This window comes from Urocampus carinirostris, chromosome 3 (genome assembly GCF_059441175.1).
Source record: "Urocampus carinirostris isolate Australia breed hairy pipefish chromosome 3, RoL_Ucar_1.0, whole genome shotgun sequence".
Lineage (NCBI taxonomy): Eukaryota > Metazoa > Chordata > Actinopteri > Syngnathiformes > Syngnathidae > Urocampus > Urocampus carinirostris.
Genome location: NC_142351.1, coordinates 36,456,664 through 36,467,624, shown reverse-complemented (window position 1 = coordinate 36,467,624; position 10,961 = coordinate 36,456,664).

The window sequence follows — 10,961 nt, the reverse complement described above, 5'->3', positions numbered from 1 at the left end:
CCTCGATATCCCAATGAAATTTTGTGTGAAACGTTACACGTTTGGGTCTACCATCCGTTCTGGTTCTGACAGGTGTTAAATCAACAAACTAGTGTGCAAAATAACGCCAAACTAACTGGAACAAAAAACACAGTGTCCAAAATCAGGTAACAAAGTAGGCTAATATCTCATCTCATTAGCCGTACCGCTTATCCTCATTAGGGTCGCTGGGGGGCTGGAGCCCATCCCAGCCATCTCCGGGCAGTGGGACACCCTGAACTGGTTGCCAGCCAATCGCAGGGCACACAGGGACAGACAACTCTTTCGTTCATTCACACCTAGGGACAATTTGGACCGGCCAATTCACCTGAAATGCATGTCTTTGGAATGTGGGAGGAAACCGGAGTGCCCGGAGGAAACCCACGCAAGCACGGGGAGAACATACAAACTCCGCACAGGAAGTCTGGAGCTGGATTTGAACCCACGACAGGTTCCCATGACATGAACTGTGCTGCACAAGCGCTAACCACTGCGCCGCCGTGCTGCCCGTAGGCTAATATAAAATTAAAAAATCATGAAAGGGTTATACTTATTAAGTGTTAAAGACCTTTCTCATTTACCTTCACAATTTTTGGATTTTCTTTTTCTCAATCTCTTAATTTTCACATTATATTCTGTGTATTATTAATACAACTTGCATGCAACATTGCTGTGCTGAGCGTCTGCAGATACTGAGCGAGGCACACAATTATCTTGGATTTTGATTCTGATTTAACACACATCTCAGTCCCAAACAATATACTTTGTGATAGTACTGTATTAGCAAGCTAACAGCAAGTCAAGCCACTCAGAACATTTCATCTTGTTTCATAATGGAGGATTACCTATTGATGCTTTTATCCAAAAGGAACTGCGCATAGACTTAATTTATGAACTCAGGTAAGACAATAATACATTTTTTTCATGCAACAGTTCATGTATTGCTTTCTTACTCTGCCAATTAAGTGATGATTAAGATGTAGGTTCATTTATTTGTAAATCTGACTGCTTCATCAGACGCAAACTTCAATGGCAGACACCACGGCAATAAAAACATGGTCGATTAGCTGAAAGTCCAACACCGCTCGGGAAGAGCAAAACACAGGCAAATTCAATTCAATTGAACTAGACAGACAGAAAGTCACAAAGATATATGACCTCAAAATGCCCTCAAAATCCAGAAACCAAAAAAGTAAACCCAGATTATAATAATATAAGAAACACGGCAGATAAATAGTTAGCGAGTCCGCAGCACAGTTCTGAAGTCATGCGTACAAATCCAGCTACCAGCCTTCCTGTGTGGGATTTGCATGTTCTCCCCGTGCTTGCGTGGGTTTTCCGAGCACTCCGGTTTCCTCGCACATTCCAAAAACTAGCATCTCAGGTTAATTGGCCTGTCCAAATTGTCCCTAGGTGTGAATGAGTGAGTGAATGGTTGTCTGTCTCTGCGTGCCCTGCGACTGTCTGGCAACCAGTTCAGGGTGTCCCCTGCCCACTGCCCGAGGATGGTTGGAATAGGCTCCAGCACCCCCGCGACCCTACTGAGGATAAGCGGTGCAGATAATGGATGGATGGATGGATGGATGGACAACCTCTACATGGGGTTACTAAGCTTGCTGTGTACATGTCAAATGTTGTTGCTTATGACGATTTTAACCTTTGTGATATGTGTGTACAAGTTACATGACATCTCTACGTACAAAAAGTTGACTTATTTGGGGATTTTTGTTACTGCTAGGTGCAATTGCACTACTTTTAGTTGCACCTTTACCATCTTTAAGATGCATTATTCTTTTTCATAGCACTTAGGCCAGTCTCTAAGTACTACGTTAGGAGCATTTTTTTGCCTATTTATAGTGACAGTCTTTGACCTTTTTTCTCTTTTAAGTCTTTATTACATGTTTACCCTGGAGTGCCGTGTCTAATAGTGTTGCATACAATGTTTCACAATGTGGATATCAATGACAATTAAAGACAATTCGATTCAAGTTACACGTGGACCTCTTCAATGGCAGCTAGCGTTGACACAACCAATAAAATATGGACAAAGCAGCTCACATCACATGCAAAGACGACATGTCATTAATGAAGCCTTATACTGCTAGTCCCTTATTTGATAATGTTCATAACTTCAGCCTCTTTTATTTTATTGTCAACCCACAATAAGGTATCAAATAACATGTCTTAACCTGACTCAATCCAAATAATTTATTCAGGGTTTTTTGTCCTACACTAGTATGGTGTGCATGTTCTTGTCCTTCTTGGTTTTCTTTTTTTTTAAGCTGTTGCATAACATGTATGTAATTTGTTATGTGTCCACATGTTCTTGTATCTGGTAATCAGACTCCCTTGCCACTTGTGTTATGTCTACGTGTTTGTCATTTGTCAAAGGATTTCATTATTATTTTGTCTGCTAATTTCGATCAGTTCTTTTTGGATCATTTGTTTGCTTTGCTGCTTCGTAAGCCTGGTTACACAAGTAGTGCAATAGATTAAATAATTTTGCTTATCACTTAGCCTGGCCTTTTGAATTTGGGTCCTCGAACCGGCCCCAAACCTTGAGAACTATGGCAACATAATAAATAGTCATGTCTCGAGAGGAGCGGGAACAGGACGAAGGGGCGAACTTAAAAAGCATAGTTTAATTAATAAAAACAAGGTATTACAGTGAGTAACAAACAATATGTAAGTATTGTTTGTTAGAATAAAACTTATCAGGGACAAAAACATGAGGGGCTAACGTCAGCAACAGTGGCATCCATCCATTCGTCCATCCAGCCATTATCTGGACCACTTATCCTCTCTAGGGTCGCGGGGGCGTTGGACCCCATCTCAGCTGTCTTCAGACAGTGTAAAGTGAACACCCTCAACTGGTAGCCAGCTAGTCGCTGGGTGCAACAGTGGCAATCACCTGATAAAAAACCCCAATGAAAAACAAATGGAAAGTTGGACAAATCATTAGGTTTACTCTGATTTTCACACACTTAGGCAGCCATTTTAGAGCAGTGTTTGTCAACCTTTTTTGAGCGAGGGCATGTTTTTTACATCGGAAACATTTTGCAGCACACCACTAACCAAATATTTATAAAATGACACTGAACAGTATGTTTAATTAAAATATAATTGATAATACCCCCAGTTTTTACAGCACAGACACTTGACAATTACATATTTTCAGAAAATGATTTATAAATGTTTCATAACATTTTACATTTTAAAAAGTGACAGTGGATAATTTCTCACACAGTGGCACAGTGGTTGAAAATCACTGTTTTAGAGAATTGATTCGGCACTCGGGCAGCACAGTTCTGAGGCCATGGGTTCAAATCCAGCTATCAGTCTTCCTGTGCGGAGTTTGCATGTTCTCCCCGTGCTTGTGTGGGTTTCCTCCCACATTCCAAAAACATGCATGGCAGGTTCATTGGCCAGTCCAAATTGTGTTTAGGTGTGAATGAGCGAGTGAGTTGCCCGTCTCTGTTTGCCCTCCGACTGGCTGGGAACCAGTTCAGGATGTCCGCTGCCCACTGCCCCAAGAAAGCTGGGATGGGATCCAGCACCCCAGCAACCCTACTGAGGATAAGCGGTGCAGATAATGGATGGATGGAATAGGCACTCCACAGATTCTTGCACACAGATGCCCCAGAAGGTTCTTTCTTGTGGAGTCACCCAAAGTTAAGAGAGTCCTGTATTAAAAAAAAAACGGTTTTGGATTTTTGTCACAATCCATTGCGTAATTGTTGTGCAAGTAAGCTATTCAACACAATTTTGGGAACATGTAACAAATATAGCTAAATAGAATGATGATTATTATTTTCCAGGCTTCTAACCTATAAAGAAGCTTATGTGTAAAGGTTGAAACTGTTTTAGTGGTATAATGAGAACTCATTTTAAGAGACTTCATATGGCCTACACGTGTGTTTATGTGTTTGTGGGCATGTATGTTTTGTGGGTGTGAAACCGTCAAACTACAAAATGATCAAAGAGCATGCACACTTCCATTTAAGAGCCTGGATGTTGCACTGGAAGCCGAACTGCAAGTTGTGACCTTTTTGATTATTTCCAGTTGTTCTCCCCTTCTGTTTGGCTGTTACAAGATTAATGGAGGCAAAGGTAAAAACTGGTGCTGGTTGTAGATTAAATGTTTTCAATCTAGATTAAGATGACTCCAATCCTCGCGTTTATCTGAGATAATGTAGATTCAAATGCTGTATTTATTTTCTATTATACATCCACCTCAAAACACCTGAAATTGTGCATGACTTGCATTTGCTGAGACACCACACCCAAAAAAAATCTAACCAATGTGTGCAGGAAAGCAGATTGCTGTGGTAGATGATGTCCTGTGCTGGGAACATTTGTTGAGTTGACCGAAACATGTGAGGGATCAACAAAAGGGGTTATGACTCTTCTTTTACAGACGCATGCTCCTTTTAGTTTATGGTGATGACAGGTGGTTTCACACAGGAGAAGACAATTCTGAGCAGTTTACAGTTTGATGGCAAAAGTAGCACCTCTGCCATCACTCGTTTTTATAGCTTTAGTTCTCTAACAGCAATGTACAAAACCTCAAAGAAGGGTATGTGTTTTTGCGGGCGTGTGTAACGGCGTTTTGAATAATCTTAAAAATAAGCATTCCATTAAAAAACAATTCAAAATTATCATTCAGTTTTGACATCTTAGTACATCAAATTACATCAAATTATTGTTTATTTAGGCTATTTATTTACAAATGTTTACTCGGATTGGATTAAGATTAGATTTAATTTATTAGTCCCCTTCGGGAAATTCACTTCCACCGACTGTACTGGGAGGAAACATGCATTACATTACATTACAAAAAAAGGAAATAATAGCGACAAACATACATGATAGTGGGACAATGAGGGCAGACTGATTAGATGGGTCGGAGGGGCCTGTTGTTTAGAAGGGTAATGGCCGATAGAGGGGATTAGGCTTTCCTTATGTATATGTTATGGTGATAATGGCTGCAAAATTAAAAAGAAAATATCATGATGAATGTAAAAATATTAAAATATACCTCTCTTGACTAACAAGTTGTGTTACTAAAGGTATTTTTTTTCATATATTACCACATAGATATTCTAAACACCTGTCTTTCAGTAGAAAACATTGCTTATTTCAAGTATTATTTTTCACATTTTAATAGAAACATACTTATATAACTTATATAAATATAGCAACATTTTTGCCAGCAGCATATATGCCCCCCCTTTATTGTTTTATTGTAAAATAGAAAAAAAACTACTTAAAGTTAGGAAATTATCTGAAATTGTGGATCATTTTGTTTATTAAATATAATTTTAAAAATAGTAAAAGGAACACCACAGTTTAAATGACACTACTTTATAAATGAAACACAATAATTCTCAAAATCCTACTACTATATTCATCATTGACCCCAAAAACTTTCTGGTTATGATTATTAGGATAAAAAAATATCAAAAGTTGTTGTGTCGTATTATCAATAAGATTTTAGCCAAATCAAATTACGTGTAATAAACTAAAATAAATTTCACTTTAGGGAGACCGAAATAAAGTATGTTGAATGAAATTCGTATACATTCGTATACTTGTTTTTCGAAACATACACACGTTACTACAATATTATGTAGCAGTGCAAACTGTTTTAGTCGTATTAACTTAAGGGTAGGATTTAAAAAAAAAAGATTGCACGTCTTAAATTATTGTAAAATTTTGTATTAAAGAAAATGCAAATGACTCTTTGCATTCGTCTTTTCAATAAATGCAACAAGCGCAATTGGACTGCAGATGGCGCAGACACACAATGTCCAAATTGAGCACGCCAGCCATTTCAGCAGTCAGAGCTCATGTGTGAACTCGCTGCCCCTTCCAAAAACTCAATAACTCCATTTACATTTATGCAAAACGTTTACCTCGTTTAAATTTTTACCCTGAAAACGTTTGAGGCCTTATCATTTTCCCCAAAACCAATTTAAATTCACGAAAATACTGCAAGAAAGAATGAGGGCATTTTCCCGATTATGGTCTCATTATTCCTAATTATTTGTTCAAGGCTTCTAAACAATAACGTTGGAATAACAGCCGATTCAAGATTCTAGGGAAGATTCCCATTCTTCACAAAATACTTCACAAATTAGGAAAATTGACTAATTCAGTCCATCAACACGATACGTAATATTACTGCCCGATAAATGCAACTAGATCCTGTAAAGATGCTACATGACATGAACATTTTCTGAATACATATTTACGGTTCTTTAACATTTTGAAGGACATATTAGATATAAAGTATATTTTTTACCTCATAATCACAGTTACTGCCTCCTTGAAGCTATTTTTGGAAAGCCAGACAACAATGAGGAAAAAATAGCCACGCAGCTGTGGTTGCTCATCCCAGGACAATACAGTTTTTATAGAAATTCCGGTTCTGAATGTTATTATTAGGGATGGTGTGTAATATTTAGTGCTTCCTAGAGGTACAAAAACTTTCTTTCATTAAAAAAACAACAACAAATCGAGTCATGTTTATTTGTATAGCACTTAATCACAAGGGCTCTCAAAAAGCTGCACAGACCGCAGACTATTGCAAACTAAGGACTCCAAAACCTATATGAGGGCAAGAAAAAAATTCAAAAACATCCGCATGAGGAAAATGAAGAAACCTTGAGAAGGGGTCGCACATGAGGTCATCCCCCTTCCATGATGACCAGTTTGCGATGGATGTTGCATTCACAAACAATAAGAATAATCTTATGCTAATTTATCATAATGAAATAATTCCCAGAGGCTTGATACTTACCGATGAGCAATGTTAAATCCTTTATAATATTTTTTCTTTTAAATAAAACAAACGTATTTTTACGTTTTGGCACTCAGTCACAACGTTCCTGAAAACGTATTTGCACATTATGACACGGAATTAGTTAATAATCCGTAAAATACAACATTATGTTAATGAATCAAAGTTGTTTCAGACACAATGTATGATTTCTCTTAACTTCAATGTGCTGTAACGACTTGTGTCAGTAGCTCTGGTGTAAAAGTGCTCAATTGCTGGCTCCCCCGAGTTAAATGTCTTAAGTGTCCTACAACAACATTGATTTGAATACTAGGCAAAAATACGTGAACTATCATACTAAGTTAATTGTATAGATTGAGAAATTTGCATTTCTTTTACTTGGTGGAATCCCTACCTAAGGTCGCAGCCATGTTTGTCAGGCCACTTGCTGCTACGCTGTGTTCTGTGGCAGTGGTTTTTGTTCACATTAGACAATAGAGTGCTGTCTAGAGGTTAAATATAACACACTGGAGATTTAACGTTATAGGTTACATCCAGGTCCATGAGCACAATGCACTATATAACTGCCATTGTGAATATGCATGTTTTTATCCTTTTATACCTTTTTAAATGTGTTTTAATTGCACTGAAGGGAAAAGCCCTCCAATTTTGTTATACTACTGTCGTGTCCAGCATGGTCGCCGTGGCGACCGGCTGGCCCCGCCCCCTGGGCACGGCTGCAGTAGATCAGCTAATTTGCGTGTGTGCTACTTAAGGGTGGGTTGTGGGTTTTGCGGGTGCTGGCTCATTGCATTTTCTGTTTTGCATTATCTGTCTGCAATTCCCGTTCTGTTTTGCTCTGTCCTGTTTTGTTTGAGTCGGAAGAAACCTGTGTTCGCACGTTTTTTGTTAAAGCCTGTTTGCTCTGTTTGGTCCCTGAGCTTTGAACGACTTTTATTTTGGTAAATAAAAGTTTTGATCGTCAACGCAATTGAGTTCTCCCTTCCTGCCTCCTGCCTCCGTTCTGGTCTGGTCTCCTCGTGACAGAATGAGCCAGCCAACATTTGAACTCAGCGGACGATCCCATCCGACTCCCGTGCCTGCCAGTCCGACTCCCGTGCCTGCCAGTCCGACTCCCGTGACCCCCAGTTCGACTCCCGTGCCCGCCAGTCCGACTCCCGTGCCCGCCAGTCCGACTCCCGTGCCCGCCAGTCCGACTCCCGTGTCCGCCAGTCCGACTCCAATGCCCGCCAGTCCGACTCCCCTGCCTGCCAGTCCGACTCCCCTGCCTGCCAGTCCGACTCCCCTGCCTGCCTGTCCGACTCCCCTGCCTGCCTGTCCGACTCCCCTGCCTGCCTGACTCCCCTGCCTACTTGTCCGACTCCCCTGCCTGCCTGTCCGACTCTCCTGCCTGCCTGTCTGACTCTCCTGCCTGCCTGTTTTGCCTGTTCGACTCTCCTGCCTGCCTGTTTTGCCTGTTCGACTCTCCTGCCTGCCTGTTTTGCCGGTTCTAATTCCGCCTGTCCTGTTTTGCCGGTTCTGGTTCCGCCTGTCCTGTTTGCTGGTTCTGATTCCGCCGGTCCTGATTTCGCCTGTCCAGTTTGCCCGCCGGACCCCCCCTGCCGAGCGCCAAGTCCGGTCGTCCGACGCCGATGGCGGCTGCCTCTCCCCGTTCCTGCGTGTTCGGAGGAGGGAGTGGGGTTGCCCCAATCGAGAGCGTCGACCCATTCCGACTCCCCTGCCTGCCTGTCCGACTCCCCTGCCTGCCTGTCCGACTCCCCTGCCTGCCAGTCCGACTCCCCTGCCTGCCTGTCCGACTCCCCTGCCTGCCTGTCCAACTCCCCTGCCTGCCTGTCCGACTCCCCTGCCTGCCTGTCCGACTCCCCTGCCTGCCAGTCCGACTCCCCTGCCTGCCTGTCCGACTCCCCTGCCTGCCTGTCCGACTCCCCTGCCTGCCTGTTTTGCCTGTTCGACTCTCCTGCCTGCCTGTTTTGCCTGTTCGACTCTCCTGCCTGCCTGGTTTGCCGGTTCTGATTCCGCCTGTCCTGTTTTGCCAGTTCAGATTCCGCCTGTCCTGTTTTGCCGGTTCTGATTCCGCCTGTCCTGTTTTGCCGGTTCTGATTCTGTCCTGTTCTGATTCTGCTGGTTCTGATTCCGCCTGTCCTGTTTGCCGGTTCCGATTCCGCCGGTCCTGATTTCTCCTGTCCAGTTTGCCCGCCGGACCCCCCTTGCCGAGCGCCGAGTCCGGTCGTCCGACGCCGATGGCGCCTGCCTGTCCCCGTTCCTGCGTGTTCGGAGGAGGGAGTGGGGTTGCCCCAATCGAGAGCGTCGACCCATTCCGACTCCGCTGCCGATTGCCTGTCCGACCCCCCCTGCCGAGCGCAGAGTCCGATCTGTCCGACGCCAATGGCGCCTGCCTCTCCCCGTTCCTGCATGTTCGGAGGAGGGAGCGGGGTTGCCCCAATCGAGAGCGTCGAACCATTCCGGGGTGTGAGGTAATAATTTTTCTTTTTGGGACCTCAGGAGCTGTCCCTTAAAGGAGGGGCTCTGTCGTGTCCAGCATGGTCGCCATGGCGACCGGCTGGCCCCGCCCCCTGGGCACGGCTGCAGTAGATCAGCTAATTTGCGTGTGTGCTACTTAAGGGTGGGTTGTGGGTTGTGTGGATGCTGGCTCATTGCATTTTCTGTTTTGCATTATCTGTCTCCAATTCCCGTTCTGTTTTGCTCTGTGCTGTTTTGTTTGAGTCGGAAGAAACCAGTGTTTGCACGTTTTTTGTTAAAGCCTATTTGTTCTGTCTTGTCCCTGAGTTTTGGACGACTTTTATTTTGGTAAATAAAAGTTTTGATCGTCAACGCAATTGAGTTCTCCCTTCCTCCCTCCGTTCTGGTCCGGTCTCCTCGTGACAACTACTGCATAATGATGGTAAAGGCCATTTATTCAATTAAGAATTTGTAAGACATTATATAGTTTATGTGTTGTTTTCTCATGCGCTCAATGATGAGGTAAAGCATGTTGGCTTGGACAGGTATAATAGAGGTAAGATTAGGCCCAAAAGTCCAGCTCAACCCGAACTGGGCCCACGCGTATTAAAGCCCAACCCAGTCTGAGCCCGACCAATTAACTTGATTTGAGAGGCCAAGCCTAAAGCAAACCTAATTTTTCGTATTTTATTTGTGTGGACTCAGGAGGAGAAGGGGTGATTTGAGCAGACCCAAATTGTGCCGAGGTTTGTGACTGTTGAGGCACAGTCAGATTTACAAATAAATTAACTTCCATCTTATTATCATTTGATTGGGAGAGCAGGAAGGCAATATATAAACTATCTAAAAAAAAATCCTAACCTTGATTCTCAATTTTTAAACAACACATCAAAAGAGAGGTGAACCTCAATTATGAAAAAAGGTCCGTGCAACGAGAAAATAATTCATTGATGGCTACACTTGTTGTAAGCTTATGTTGATTGAGGCTGAGGTGTGTGCCTGAATCGAAATCCTGGGTCTCCCTTTTGCCCTTAGCCATGAGGCAAGGGAATTGCGTGCCTCACTCCACATCTGCAGACCCTCAGCACAGTAATATGTTGCATACTATTTGTATTGGCAGTATTTTTTAATCAAGGTTCATTGAGAAACAACATTAAGACTGAAGAAATATGACCCGTCCGTCTGTCCGTCCATCCGTCGATCCATCCATCCAACTTTCCCAGGTAAATTATTTCGACACACGTGCAAACTCCCCAGCCCTCTACACAGTGGGTCTGTGCGCCAACCACCCAACTGCCGTAGTGTACACGAATACGGCCATTTAAAATATTTTGAATTTTATATTTCCATGATGACGTGTGGTGAAGCACTGCCACACTTGACTGCACATCACTGGTTATTAAAACGGTTGCAGAAAAGAAGCATCTTGCTGTATATTTCAGTAGCTCAATACTGGTTTTATTGCACACATTTTCTTATCTAATTTTATTTTATTTTTTTAATTGTACATATTTTATCATAGCTATTTATGTGTGCACTTGTGGTGGGGCTCAAATTTCATTATACTTGTATAATGACAATAAAGGCATTCAATTCATCCATCCATTATCTGCACCGCTTGTCCTCAGTAGGGTCACGGGGGTGCTGGAGCCCATCTTCGGGCAGTGGGCAGGCGACACCC